Consider the following 15493-nt stretch of genomic DNA (forward strand, 5'->3'; position numbering starts at 1 on the left):
ACCCTCCCCACCAATACCTTACTTCCGGTCAGAGGATGAAACCCGATTTTATTTCACAGTACATCCGTTTCCTGCTGAACCTCAGGGAACTGACACTGCTTTGCTTTTCAATTTATTTTAAATATAGGTGCAAGAAAAATAGGGTGAGCGTAAAGATGGATAGAATGCCATTAAGAAAACTCATACATTCCCGATGGTTGATTTAAGTGCTAAGGTTTCAGCGAGGGATTCAGCTCTGAATTAAGCCCTTTGCATTCATCTCAGATAATCAGAATGATGATGTATATCCTGCTAAAAGCATGAGAGCTGCTGACATAGTGAACAATAACCTTCACAGCGGGTACAAGAAGCTTTCCCATCCAGGTGCGTTCAGAGCTTCTAAACAGTACAAATCATAAGCGTCCCTGCTATTGTTGGCTGTTGGTGTTCTTTTCAGGGATCTGCACAGAGATCAGACCGAAACTTTTTTTCTGCCCGTCAGGAATGTTGAAAACATATGACATTTGAGGAGGTTAAAAAGTGATTTGTTGAAAAAAAACTCTTTACCTACCACAGTGAGTGGGAGCTGTGACAATGGAAGAATACAGGATCTTGGCCATTAACAGAGAAGAGATGACCCTCGGGAGGCTGGCAGAATGGTCTTCAGGGAGGGAATGAACAGCTGTCAGTCACCAAGTGATTAAAAAAAGGAGAGACAGAGACAGAGCCCTGTGTTCTGGTTACTGAAATCAGCAGCCTTGCAGATCCTGATGGGAATATTGCTATTCAATCCTCACTGCATCAGAAGCAATAGATTTAAAGGCTTGGCTGCACTGAGGCAAAAGTCCCAGACTGTAACATGGCACAGCCTGTGTGGTCTTTCTCAAAGTAAGGTGAAACATGGACTATAATTCTAAGAAAACCAAGTTAAAAGAAGCTTTTGGAAATGGGACCGTTGAATTGAAATGACTGACGATTGTTCTTCCATTAATTCAGAGTTAATACAGAACAAATTGTTAGATGTATCAATGGCCAATATTTCAGTTAAAGCACAATATTGAAATAGCACAAAAGCTGCTTTAAGTAATGTACTGCTCTACACTTCTGTTTAGGGATCTAAGTGTCATTAAAAAGTTAATTGTAGCTTACAAGACAGTGGAATAAATTCTACCTTCGTGCCGTGATGTAAAATAGGTAAGAGCAAATTTGTGAACTATTCAATATCTCTGACCACTTTTGCTTCCTTTGACTTCAGTAAAAATAAAGATCAAGAAAATGGGGTAAATTATAAAGTGTAAAATATCGGGCTTGAGGTGCACAATCCAACCTGCCTGTTCTCCTGTGATTTAATGGTACTTAATAACTCCTTTCCTGTGACCATCCCCATGAAGTGAAGCAGACCAGAAAGACATAGGAGGCTAGGTTCTTGAATATATTCAAAATTTTAAGGGGATCATAGGCTGTTGGCATTAGTGGGAAAGTGGACTTGCTGAAAGTTGAATCAGCTCTGATCTCATGACTTGTAAAGTAGCTTTAAGAGGCCAAATTGACTGTTCCTGATTCTAAATTTTATGGTCTGCTGTTTTCATCTCTTACATTCTAACTGAGTAAACATGCTTGGTAAGTGCTAGAAATAGTTTTAAAATTTTTAAGATTAAGTAAAAAGAAACTTACCTGCTGCTACCTTTCCAATCAAAGTTGGTGGTTGCACTCAAGTTAAAGCTGAAGATATTACTGTGCTATCCCTAGAGTTATTACAGAGTCTTTCAGCAGAGTAGGAGCACAGATGCACCAGTACTTTACCTTCAGCTTGTTTTTGATTTGCATGTTGCAAAGTCCAGGAGCAGAAGTCAAGAATAATCTGACCCACACACTGAGGTTAGTCAGAATCAATAACTAATGATCAATAAGCCATAATACTTTTTACTGTTTATTTTAATACCCATTTTATACAGCTACACAAAGTCATGATTCTCTCAATCAGCGCCTGGGTGTAGGAGAAGTTTTTAATCGGAGTCCAATAATATCTTCCCCATCTTGAGAGATCATGTGAAATAACAAGATCACAATGATGTAAAGAATCGGCAAGAATCAATTTTAAGTTTGTCTTTTGCTAACTTTGTCTCATCGTCATAGATAAAGATAAGAATTAATAGCAAAAGTCCAGAGAGCCATCAAGCTTACTTCCACGTGCAGTATCGTGTCTGATTGTGTGTTGCAAGCCCACTTTTCCCCCTAAACCCTACGCCAGAAGACTGGAGGGCAACTAATATTGCACCTTGATTTAAGAGGGGACTGCAAAGACAAGCCAGTGAGCTCTAGGCTGGTGAGCCTATAGTATGGGAAAACATAAGAAGTAGGAAAAGTACTGGAGGGGATTGTGAAAGACAGGATCCAACTACATTTGGAAAGGCAACAACTGATTAAGGATAGCCAGCATAGTTGAATGTATGGGAAAACTATCACATGAATTTGATTGAGTTTTTGGAAGAGGTGCCCATGAAAGTTATTAAGGGCCGAGCAGTGAATATTGTCTGCATTGGCTTTAGCAAGATCTTGGACGAAGTCCTGTACGGTAGGCTAGTCCAGGAGGTTAGAACACATAAGATCCAGAGTGAGCCATTTCGATACAAAATAGGCTTTGTGGTAAGAGTCAGAGGGTGGTAGTGTATGGTTATTTTTAAGATTGTAAGTCTGTGACTATCGATGTGCCACAGGGATCAGTGCTGGGATCACTATTGGTTCTTTATCTATATCAACAGTTGGGCTGAAAATGTAGTTGGCATGGTTGGTCAATCTGGTGTATAATGGACAGTAAAGAAGGTTATTTAAGATTGAAATGGGATCTAGGTCAATTGGGAAAGTGGATTAAGGAATGAGATGGAACTTAACATGGCCAAGTGTAAAATGGTACATTTTGTTAAGTTAAACCAGTGTAGGAATTACACAGTAAATGGAAGAGACCTGTAAGGGTGTAGTAGAGCAGTAAGACATGGGGGTACAAGTACATAACTCCCTGTAAGTGATGGCACAGGCAAAGAGGGAGATAAAGAAAACCTTTGGCACAGTTGCCGTCATTGGGCAGAATATCGAGTACAAGAGCCAGGATATCATGTTATAACTGTACGGCACAGTGTATTTTGTACATTTCTGGTCACCTAGCTACAGGAAGGATGTTATTAAGCTGGAAAAAGGACACAAAAGGTTCAAGAAGATGTTGCTGGCACTGGAGGGCTTGAGTCCTAAGGAGAGACTGGATAGCCTGGGACATATTTCACTTGAGCAGATTTGACCTTCTGGAAGTATATAAAATCATGAAAGGCATAGAGTGGGTGAATGATCACAGTCTTTTTTTTCTCAGGGTGGTTGAATCTAAAATTCAATGGCATGGATGTTGCATGAGAGGAAAAAAATTGAACGGGGACATGAAGGACAACCTTTTCACACTGAGCGTAGTATGTGGACCAAACAGACAAAGGGAATAACAGGTGTGGGTACAAATATAAAAACAAGCATCACTAATCACTGCTGCCCGATATAAAGTAAGTTTTCAATCAGTTGTAAATACTTAATCAATTATTATGAGGTTATTATGTAAACATTGTATTTGCATTATGTCATTACTCTTCAGTGCTTTACAACATAAAATTGATTCACACTTAAATAAATTGTGCTTATGACCAATATTAGGTTGAATTGTGGATATCTCAACATGAGCAAATAACAAACTGCTGAAGGAACTCAGCTGGACGAGCAGCACCTTTGGAGGCAAAGGAGTAGCTGATATTTTGGATTGACGTTTGCTTTCACAGATGAGTTCCTGCAATAGTTTGTATTTTTTATCCCCCAGATCCCAGCACTTGCATTCTTCGGTGTCCCTATGTCCTATCATGACTTGCCTTCGCAGGAGTCACCTAGTATTGTGTCTAGGAACACAGAAGGTGATGCTCTCGGTGATCCTTTTAAAACATTGCAGGGAACTTGGGGCCATTGGCCCATATTGCCTTTTCTTGAGCATTCCAAAATGAACGGGTTTTAATCCTGCAACATTGAAAATTCAGCCATAAGAAAGTCAGGCAGAGCAATACAGGCAACCCTCACATTATGATGGTATACAGTGCTAGAATCTAGTCAATATTATGATATTCTGTGGTGTGAACTCCCTTGTCCTCTTAAATCCCACGTCATAAGCAGAGATGCATTCTCACAGGATCAGTGATGACAAAGTTATCCACTGCCATTATTTTAATAACTGAGGCCAACCTTAGACCCAGGAGGTGGACAAGGCTCCTGAAAACGGAACAACAAACTTTGTCAGATTGCATTTTTAGTTGCTCAGTACTGTGGGGAAAACAAGATTTGTAAATGAAGTCAATTGGATTAGTAGTCACAGCCGAGTCCCTCCTTTGCCATTCCAAAGTCTTCTCCATTCCAAAGATATGCAAACTTTCAGGAGTACAGGGACCATGGGTTACATGCACTTAAAAGAGAGTGGCAGGGCAGGTTGGGAAAGCAGTTTAAAAGATATACACAATTCTAGGATTCACAGGACCAAAATATAAAAGGAGGGACTTTGTGCTGAATCTTTTTCAATTCCGGTGCTCAGTTCTGACTACCACGTTATTGGAAGGGTGTAAAGGTGTTAGGGTCAAGAAAAAAATTATAAGGATGATTTGTTGGGGTTTTGATTCCTACTTTTATGAGTTCTGTATTGTCTCTAATGTGTATGGTTGTCCATCACTAGGTTAGTTTTAGGAAGTCCTTGGGCAATCTATAGGCCAGTCACAGGGAATGTACAAACGTATTAATGGGCTGAGTGAGTAAATTCTTATCCAATAGTTCCTTTTGTTTACTTTCTTGATTTTCAAAGACAAAAAAACACATGCTTGACAGTCAAACATAAATTAAACCATCCTCTAAATTGTACCTGGATCTCCTAAAAAAAAATAAAGCATTGATTGGAATACACTTCACATGCAAAGCAATATGTGGTCCATACGGAAGATTAAAAATCCTAGCTATCAAGAGATAATGTTATTTAAATATATAATCTATAATAGCGGAGGAAATGATTACTGTAGCTTTGAAATGTGGTTGAGTTAAGAAAATTGTCATTTTTCTTCATACCACTGACAAATTAACAGTTTTTTTTCTAACTACAAAGGTCATCCTGTCTCTCTTGCAACACAATCAAATAATGTTGTCACCAGGAACAGGCATTTCTGACCCATTGGTAGGCAGAGAGAAATGAGAATTTCTGCGATGTCCAGGTAGAAAATCACCTGCCATGTCCAACAGATAAGATGGAAGGAGCTTTGCTTTTACCTACTGACAATATTATTTTAAAACATACGATTTGTTTTCCTTGTCTGAGTGCTTTATTTCTCCCTGGTACAGTAAGAAGTGAAGAGTATAAAGATAATGTTACCCAGCAGTGAATGATAGAGATCTTAGCATCCCAAAAATGTTTCCCATTCTAGCTACTGTGCAATTCCTGTAAATATATATTTCTTGATAAAAATTCATTGATTAAGTTCTTTAAAGTCAATTCTATCATACTATAATGTATGATTGTGATAGATTTTTTTTTGGTTCCTCCCATTAGAGATATTAGTGCAAAGAAAAAACGACCTTAACACAGAAATATAGAATGATACTCCAAAGATTATCCTGGTTTAGCTTGTGGAAGCAGTTGACTCTAAGCCATAAAAATTAAAACCCAATTCAGGGGCATAACCTAAGGTGACAGGCCAGAGTAATAGAGATGTTGAACTGCATTGAATTCATTTTTGTGCTTTTATGGTTCTCTGTTAAACAATTGTTTGGTCTGTCCATTTTTAGCATACTTACTTAAATAACAAAGAGCTCCAGGTGATCTTTTTCCTTGCAAAGGACTATTGAAAATTGAATAACTAAATCAGTCATGATCTAGTGTGAAGAGCAGTTATATGATTGTATACATCAACAACAAAATAATTTCTGTCATTCTTGATAAATGAGTATTTTAGAGATATGTTAAGTCACTTATAAATTGCAAGACTTTTTGCCTCCTGTATCAAAAACTTAAAATCATATATCTGAAGTTTATGGCAGCCTACTAATAAAGTAACTTTATTCGTAATCCTCTCCATTATATTCTCCTTGAGTAACTTGCTCATAGGTTTCATTCACAGAAAATCTATGGAAATAATTTCTTTATAATTTGACCTTTAAACTACACCTAAGTCAATGGAAGCAGAACTCAATGGCCTGCTGAAACCAGAATCGACTGTCATACTGCTAATCTCTTATCCCTTTGCTGTCCATGGAAAAACTGACTGTTTAATTCAAATTAGAAGGACATTGCAAATCCAGACATTACTTTTCAGATGTTTTCAAACCTTATCTTGTTTTTTTGACACTAACAACTTAGATCACATTCAACATTAACAGCAAATAATGGAGCTTCAGAGAAACATTATCAAACAAAATTTCACACTGAAATACATAAGCCTAGAAATTCAGTCTCATAACAGGCACCTCAACACACAAATGCTGAAATTCTCCTTTTGTTGCCGCCATGATGCTGTAATGCCCCAAAGATCTTGACCCCAGAGGCCCCGATTATCCACAAATCACTGTAGGTTTTGTGTGCATTGCTCCAGATTTCAGGCATCTGCAACCTTTCTTGTGATCTCAGTTATCCAACCCTCCAGCCATGTACCCCATTCTTGAAATCTCTGATTACCTGAGACACTAAATATCTGATGGCCCTAGTTACCTGGTCTTGCAATGAGGCTCGCAATTCCATATCCCATGCGTGCTCAAATTGTTCCTCCCATCTTGCCTCAATTTTATGAACAGTTCCCACCAAGTTTACCCCTGTATCCTTTGATAAACTTCATTATTAACAATTCCACCAATTTTTGTACCATCTGCAAATTTACTAATCAGCACGTCTAGATTTCCATGTTAATGTTATCCCTGACTTCCCACATCATCCAAGGGGAAACACACCACTGCCTTAGTCCTACTGCACACCTCAGTTCCCTACCATTCGCCGTACAAGTCTTACCCTGGTTTGTCCTTCCAAGGTACAAAACCCATAATTGTCTGCATTAAATTCTATCTGCCAGTTTTCAGCCCATTTTCCCGGCTAGTCCAGATCATTTTGCAAACTTTAATAGCCTTCCGCACTTTCCACTACACTCCAAACTTAGTGTCATCCATAAATTTGCTGAGTCAGTGAGCCACATTATCATCCAGATCATTGATATAGATGACAAACAACAATGGACCCATCACTGATCACAGCAGCACACCATTTCCCTAACATGGTCATAAGAAGCCATGGCAGATGCATCGCTTACAGCTGTAGTCATCGGGGACACTGGACACCTTCCTGACTTCCCACATCATTGAAGAGGAACACACCACTTCCCACTGTTCTACCTGTAAATAATAAAGAAAGAATGAAAAAGAGTATCCTTTGTACTGACCAGTACGAAGACAAAACTCATCGATTGTGTTGGTGCTGCTTCCTGCACCTATGAGGAATTCATTAATTTTATCATCTTCTGCAACTTCTACATTGCTTTCATTCTCACATGGATCAATCTAAACACTTCTCTCCCTTTCCTGGATCTCTCTATCTTTGGAGACGAACTATCTACTGACATTTACTGTAAATCTATTGACTCCCATAGCTACCTAGATTATACTGTATTTCTTCCTGCCCTGTTTCTTCGAAGAATGCTGTTCCTTTCTCCAGGTTTTTCCATCTCAGGTGCATCTGTAGGCCATATCTCGGGTAATGATAAGTTTGAGTACAGAGAGGAAATTAAGAACCTGGTGGCATGTTGCGAACACAATAACCTATCCCTCAACATCAGCAAGGCGAAGAAATTGGCTGTTGACTTCAGAAGGAGTGGCGGACCGCACGACCCCATTTACATCGGTGCTGCACAAGTGGAACACGTCAAAAGCTTTAAGTTTCTCGGGGTCAATATCACAAATAACCTGACTTGGTCCAACCAAGCAGTATCCACTGCCAAGAAGGCCCACCAGTGCCTTTACTTCCTGAAAAAACTAAAGAAATTTGGCCTGTCCCCTAAAACCCTCACTAATTTTTATAGATGCACCGTAGAAAGCATTCTTCTAGGGCGCATCACAACCTGGTATGGAAGTTGTCCTGTCCAAGACCGGAAGAAGCTGCAGAAGTTCGTGAACACGGCGCAGCTCATCACACAAACGAATCTTCCATCCTTGGACTCACTTTACACCGCACGCTGTCGGTGCAGTGCTGCCAGGATAATCAAGGACACGACCCACCCAGCCAACACACTTTTCGTCCCTCTTCCCTCCGGGAGAAGGCTCAGGAGCTTGAAGACTTGTACAGCCAGATTTGGGAACAGCTTCTTTTCAACTGTGATAAGACTGCTGAACGGATCCTGACCCGGATCTGGGCCGTACCCTCCATATATCCGGACCTGCCTCTCGCTTTTTTTGCACTACCTTCCTTTCCCTTTTCTATTTTCTATTTATGACTTATAATTTAAATTTTTAATATGTACTATCGATTTGTACTCCAGGGAACGCGAAGTGCAGAATCAAATATCGCTGTGATGATCGTACGCTCTAGTATCAATTGTTGGTGACAATAAAGCTTAAAGTATAAGTATCTGTTCGTAAAGTGATGTTTTCCATTCCAGAACATCTGAAATGTCCTCTTTTTTCAGGAAAATTGACTTCCCTTCTGCTGTGGTTGTTGGAGTCCCCTCTCACACCTCCTTCATTTTCTGGACTTTTGTTTTTACTACCAACATTCCCGTTCAACCACTCCCTCCCACCTACAACCTTCACCCCCCAAACAGAAGAAATGGAATTCTCCCAGTCCTCATCCCTTCATCCTATTACCTTCTGCATCTTGCGTATCATTTTATTTGCTGTTTATTATTTAAGATTGTACGTCCAAAATAACTTCATCCTGGAAAAAGTAGACCTGCCCCTTTGTCAAGATATTCCTTTTACCTTATCAATTTCAAGTTTAATTGTCATTCAACCATACATCAATATCCATAAATACACCCATACTCTGGGGCCAAGGTGCAAAACACCGTACCAACAGTCCCACACAGCACAATGCACACCTATCACATATAGCAGGCACATATAAGATATCAGTAAAATACAGTAACACAAAAAAACCTCTTAGTTTATTATTGGAAATTTAAGTGAGAGATGAAGTCCCAAAGTGCAAGATACCAACATTAGAAGGAGTAGAAGACAGGATAAGAAAATCAAATATAGTAATTGGATGGTATCTGGAATCATATGGTGCTTTAAAAATAAGATGTTTCTGCAGAACAAGTTAGAATAGGAAATAACATCATGAGATTTTATTTCAATATGGTGAAAGAGTTAAGGAAGGGAACATTAAATGTAGAATAGTCCATTATGTGTCAAAGGATAACTCACTGAGCTTAATAGAGACTCAACAGAAACCTTGTGACAGAGAGGGTAAGTAGCATGAATACCTTTCCCAGATGTACATAGGCATGAGATGAGAGCTCTAATAATTATGGGCTGCATAAATGTAATATTTTCTAACTTACTTTCCCTTACTCTAGCATAGTATTTATTATACTGTATTTATTCAACATTTTGAAACATCTCACTTCAAGCATTATATTCAAAGATTTCCAAAGTTTATTTTTATGAAAGTCTGTCTTTTTATGCTGGCTTGTACCAATCTATGAATTCGCCTTAGTCATCTTATTTTTTTGAAATCTTTATATTGTTAAACAAACAGGCCCTCTTTAAACAACTGAAATTAAGCGAAAAAATAATTGTGTGCACTGGGTAGCATATTTCAATTTAAGTTACAATATATTGTGTAACTTAACATCCTTGACAATGTCACAGGTTGATTTATTTATTGAGCTACAGTGCAGAATAACCCCTTCTGGCCCTTTGAGCCGTACTGCCCAGCAATACCCTAAATTAACCCTAGCCTAATCACGGGACAATTTACAAAGACCGATTAACCTACCAACTGGTACGTCTTTGATGTGTGTGAGGAAACCAGAGCACCTGGAGGAAACACTCATGGCTACAGGGAGAATGTACAAACTCCTTACAGGCAGTGCCAGGTATTGAACCTAGACCACTGATACTGTAAAGCACTGTGCTAACTAGTACACTACCATGCCGCCCCTTGATACATGACTGGGAAAGGTATGCAATGGTGGATTGGGAGGGGTGGTGAGTGAAGGGTGGTCAGTAGATGTGTGGGGAGTGTGAAGAACCTGAGAAAGAGTAGAAAGAGTGGAGGTCGATGTTGCATGAAAGCGACTTTGGTGAAGATTCGTTACATCTGCTTATCAGCACCTTTTAACAATAGTTTACCCACTCTGGGAGTGTTGAAATGGGATTCACTGATTTGTTCAGCAAGATGGGGAATCATACAATTTTAAGACTGCAAGTTTGTTCACTTTTGTCGTGATCAACTTTGGTCTCACATGCTTGGCACATTGATGCTAAATGTTCCACGTAAACTCATACTACTTAAACGTTCAGGAAAAATTGTGACATTATTTACAACCAGTAAAGGAGGAAAACCTGGACTGAATTAGAATCCCTCTCTTCCAGAAGAAAACAGTACAATTATAAATAACTTGCTTTACATTTCTAATGGAAGTGGCATTTTTGGTGTGCATATTTATAATCTGTCATCTAATAATTACTGCTAGATTAAGGACACAATATGAAGTGAAACAGTATCTAGGAACAAGGTGAGTGTTTGAAGAATCCAGAATGAATCTGTCTAGAATGAAATGCAATCTACTTCGGTGGATTTCTCCACTGAGCACTAAGCTAATTTATTTAAATATACCTATCTATATGGGGCTCAGGAGTCCAATATCTATGTATTTCAATATATGTCTGAATAAGACCTAGTTTAGATGTGTTTCCCATGGGTTTTATTTTAATGGGACTCTGTACTGTTTCTGGTTGGATTAATTTCTGAATGGACTTTATTCAATAATATTTAAATTTATCCAGTGCAGAGTCTGTTCAAATTCAGGTGACCCACTAAGGCATATGTTGTTTCAAGACATTGAGAACAGATGCACTGCTTCTAACTGAGTGTTATAACTCCAAGGAACATTCAGAGAAAAAAAATCTAAAATCCCAGAAGAATAACCAAGGATTCTAGTATTTAAACTCAGAATTTTGTTTGCTTCCTTTACAAAAGTTATTAGCTTTTCACTTAAAACATCTCTGAGAACATCAGCCTCCCACCCCCATGACAACACCAGTTACTGAAACACTGAAACATAAACAATATTGGATACTCCCTACTTTCAGAGGGATCTTGTCCAATGAGCTAAATAACTAACTCTGGCAACAATTAGCATTAGCAGAAGAGTTCAAATTTCTATCACTCTTTAGATCAGGAGTTTCCAACTGTTTTTTACTCCATAGACCCTCTACCATTCAGCGAGGGGTTAATGGATCTCAGGTTGGGATCCCCCGCTTTAGATGTAGTGATGTCCCTTTACTTCTCTGCTTAGAGATCTGCTACAGTTTTCTAGCCTATCGCTGTGCTCCAAAACTCTTTCATTAATGCAAACAATTTCTTTTCATCTACCTACCTTAATATCATAAAAAACCTAACTTTTTACCTCCCAGGTAATTTTAGTCTCTGTAGTTTCTCCTTGCAATTTAACACTTTAATAAAGAATCTTATAAAAAGGTTTTAAATTATTTTTACTTTCAAAAATAATGCATGTTCACTGTTAAGGCATAATTGGGAAAGGCTTGGCTTTTTGGGAAAAGGATCTAGCAGAAGAAATGGATGGTTTCTGTCTAAGTAACCAATGTATCCATGAGTGAAATTCATTTATTGCTAGAGTATCAGTTTTTGGGACAGCAGGGCAATTGTCTCTCTTGTGTTTGTTCTTATCGCTTGAGATTATTAGCATCATTGCTGCCACTAATCTGGTCTTTGTCTTCATTCCCTTGGTCCAACCCCACTTGCCTTTACGACTCAGACTATATTAGAGCAACAGACACAAAATGCTGGGGGAGTTCAGCAGGCCAAGCAGCATCTATGTAAAAGAGTAAACAGTCGACGTTTCGGGCCAGGACCTTTCATCGGGACTGGAAAGGAAGATGAGCAGCCAGAGCAAGAAGGTGGGTGGAGAGGAGGGAGAAGTACAATGTGATAGGTGTTAGGTGAAACCTCACCTCCCCCCACCCCATACTTTCTTTCTCTGACTTCTCATCCTTTTTTTGCCGTCGATGCCGCCTGGCCTGCTGAGTTCCTCCAGCATTTTGTGTGTGTTGCTTGGATTTTCAGTATCTGCAGATTTTCTCATCTTTGGGGTTATATTGGAGTTTTAAATAACATATCAGTTTATTTACACGTTTGTAAAAGATGTTGTTATTTAGGGGGCCATCTTGGGAGAATAGGATCAGTTATGCTAAGATTAATGGCTCTACTTTTTTAATATTTGCCATTATTTACTTGAGTAATTTCTAGCACTCATGTAGTTAGTCATTGGAGGACAGATGAAGCATGTCAGAGACCTTAATGTAAAGGTTACCTGGATATAGATGCTTTGACCCAGAGCCTCTTGAAGATGAGTTGGGGGTTAGTGACTTCCATCACAGTTGTGAGAATGTGGGGGATAAGAAAGAGAGATTTAACCCAGGCAACCTGTTCATATTCTATGCCTTCACAGTATGGTCCAGGTCAATTTTGACCCGCCCCAAGAATCCCCTCATAACAAGTGTCTATACTAAATTTTGAACCACAGATCTATTTAGAATGTATAAATAGCCTATCTGACATTAATAAATGGGTGATTAATCCGTAATTAATGTTTCAGAGATCTAAAATCCATTTCAATAGATATGAGTCAAGTTTGACCCGTAACAGCCCCAATGTACATTAATCCTTAATTAATGTTTCAGGGATCTAAAATCCATTTCAATAGATACGAGTCAAATTTGACCCAGAATTTTGGATTATATTAAAGAAATGACTATGAAGTTGAGAGGGTTAGTTTTATGTTGGGACAGGAAGAACATCAGGTGAGGTTGAAGTGGTTAAGCAGATAGATAAAGCATCACAATATATGGTGACCTATTATTATCCAATGATATGCTGTCTTTCATTATTTATAACCCTTTCTGCACCCCCAATATATGTTTCGCACAGGCTTTTATCTAACACAGAAGAAAAGATTCTATGATTTGTCCTTTCCTTCTCAACATAAGTTAGAGAGGGTGCAGAAACAACTGTTCCTGGACTGGAAGGCTTGAGCTGTAATGAGATAATGGTTTGCCTGGCACTGTTTTCCCTGGAGGTAAATTACCAGGGGCATATATAAGACAGATAGCCACAGCCTTTTTCCCAGGATATGGGGAGCCTAATACCCAACGTTTAAGGTGAGAAGGGAAGAACTTAAAGAGAAGGCTAAAACTTCTACGGCAAAGCAGCAGTGGAACATTCAATAAATGACCTAAAATTTATCTTGGGCAAAGATGCATACAGGAAAATTATTAATTTGCTTGATTTTCTTTCTAGTCATAAAGTAATTTTCACAGAATCTTTCAGAATGTTAGCATACCCCTTTTTACATTTTACAATCAACAAAGTTCTTTTCAAATATCTGCACTGCTATACAGATTATAGAAGCCAATTTTCAGACAGCGAGATCTCAGAAAGGCCAGATACTATCTTTGATGAAAGATAATTACATGAATAGGTTACCCTGTTTCTCTTCAAAGATCTCCCAGTTTACCAAGATGCCTCCTAGCTGCCTGACCTGTTGAGTATTTCCAGCACATTCTAATTTTATTTTAGCATATTCACTTTAGCCAGCCACTTCTGTAGAAAAACTTGCAAAGAGCAATCATGGTCATACAGATGATCATCCACATCATATGACACGGCACTCAATAATGGTGATGACTCATGCTGAATGATGAACATATAGTCAAAGGTAAACACACACAATCTGCTGGAAAAACTCAACAAATCAGACAGCATCTATGAAAGGGAAGGAACAATTGACTTTGAAGCAGTGCATCCCTGTAGCTTGAAAAAGAATTTTGCAGCATTCTCAGTTCATTGTGTCAGAAATGATATATTATTTTGGATTCAATTCAAAATATCCGTGGATGAGAAAGTTTTTAAATGACATAGTTGGGAGAACAGAGTCTCAGTCCGAAACTCTGACCAAGAGTTTATTCCCTTCATAGATGCTACCTGATTTGCTGAGCTTCTGCAACATCTTGTATGTGTTGAGCAAAATTTCCAGCAAATCAGAGCATAAGAAATAGGAGCAGGCATTGACCATCTGACCTGTTGAGCCTACTCCACCACTCAATAAGATCATGGCTGATCAGGACATGGATTCATCTCCACCTACTTGCCTTTCCCCATAGCCCTTAATTCCCCTACTATGCAAAAATCTATCCAACCTTGTCTTAAATATATCTACTGAGGTAGCCTCCACTGCTTCACTGGGCAGAGAATTCTACAAATTCTCCACTCCTTGTGAAAGTAGTACCTCCTCATCTCCGTCCTAAATGTACTCCCCCAAATCTTGAGGCTATAACCCCTAGTTATGCAACTGCAGAATCTCTTGTGTTCCTTCAAAGGGAAGATCACATATACTCTTTGGGTAGAGATTTGGAATCTGTTTTTGCCATCTTATTGGCAGGAAGAAATGTCAGTACTCAAAGGTTCACACTTTGAACTGTGTAATATACACAATGTAGCTATAAATTCACCTTGCATTCTATGCTCACATTTTGAAATGAGGTTTGGATTTACAAAATTCTGATTCAGATTTAAGCATGTTACTGCTAAGTTAGGCCATCATAGGGTGATGAATTTTTGTAATTTATTATCACAGGCAGATGTGGCTGGGTCGTTGGGTGCATTTAAGGCAGAGCTTGATTGGTTCTTGATTGGGCACAGCATCACAGGTTACGGGGAGAAGGCTGGGGAGTGGTGTTGAGGAGGGGAAAAAAAGGATCAGCCATGATTGAATGGCAGAGCAGACTTGTAGGCCAAATGGCCAAGTTCTGCTGCTATGTTTTATGGTCTTACGATCATAACTTATTCAGTACAAATCTGGATTTTAATATAAAACCATTTTCAACCTTGATAATCAAAGCCTGTTTTTTGAACATAGCTCCCTCTTCAACTGCCAAAAATAAAATCCAGGCCTACAGTATCCAGCAGATTTTCAGTTGAATTATCTTCTACCTTGTCCAGAGTCAAAAATAATCTATGCAAAAGTAGGTGCCGATGAGTTAGAAAGATCAAGGGAAAACGATCTACACTCAGTGAGTACTTTATTAGGTGTTTCCTGTAACTAATAAAGAGGCCACTAGTGTATGTTTGTGGCTTTCTGTTGCTGTAGCCCATCCACTTCAATGTTTGACACGTAATAATTTCAGCGATGATCTTCTGCGCACCAGTGTTGAAAAGTGTGGTTATCTGAGTTACTGT

At 38.9% G+C, this 15493-nt stretch overlaps 1 long non-coding RNA gene across 2 annotated transcripts in view; it reads right to left on the bottom strand.

Annotated features, from left to right (window-relative positions):
- Window positions 1-1957: 1957 nt before the first annotated feature.
- Window positions 1958-15493, bottom strand: part of LOC140188810 (uncharacterized) — an 82402-nt gene continuing 68866 nt past the window's right edge. For both annotated transcript variants that reach the window (XR_011883399.1, XR_011883398.1), the window contains 2 exons: window positions 7329-7410; window positions 1958-4020 (listed from right to left, as the gene is read on the bottom strand). This is a non-coding gene — a long non-coding RNA (uncharacterized lncRNA). The remainder of the gene's footprint in view (window positions 4021-7328; window positions 7411-15493) is intronic.

Source organism: Mobula birostris, chromosome 27, assembly GCF_030028105.1.
Source record: "Mobula birostris isolate sMobBir1 chromosome 27, sMobBir1.hap1, whole genome shotgun sequence".
Taxonomy (NCBI): domain Eukaryota; kingdom Metazoa; phylum Chordata; class Chondrichthyes; order Myliobatiformes; family Myliobatidae; genus Mobula; species Mobula birostris.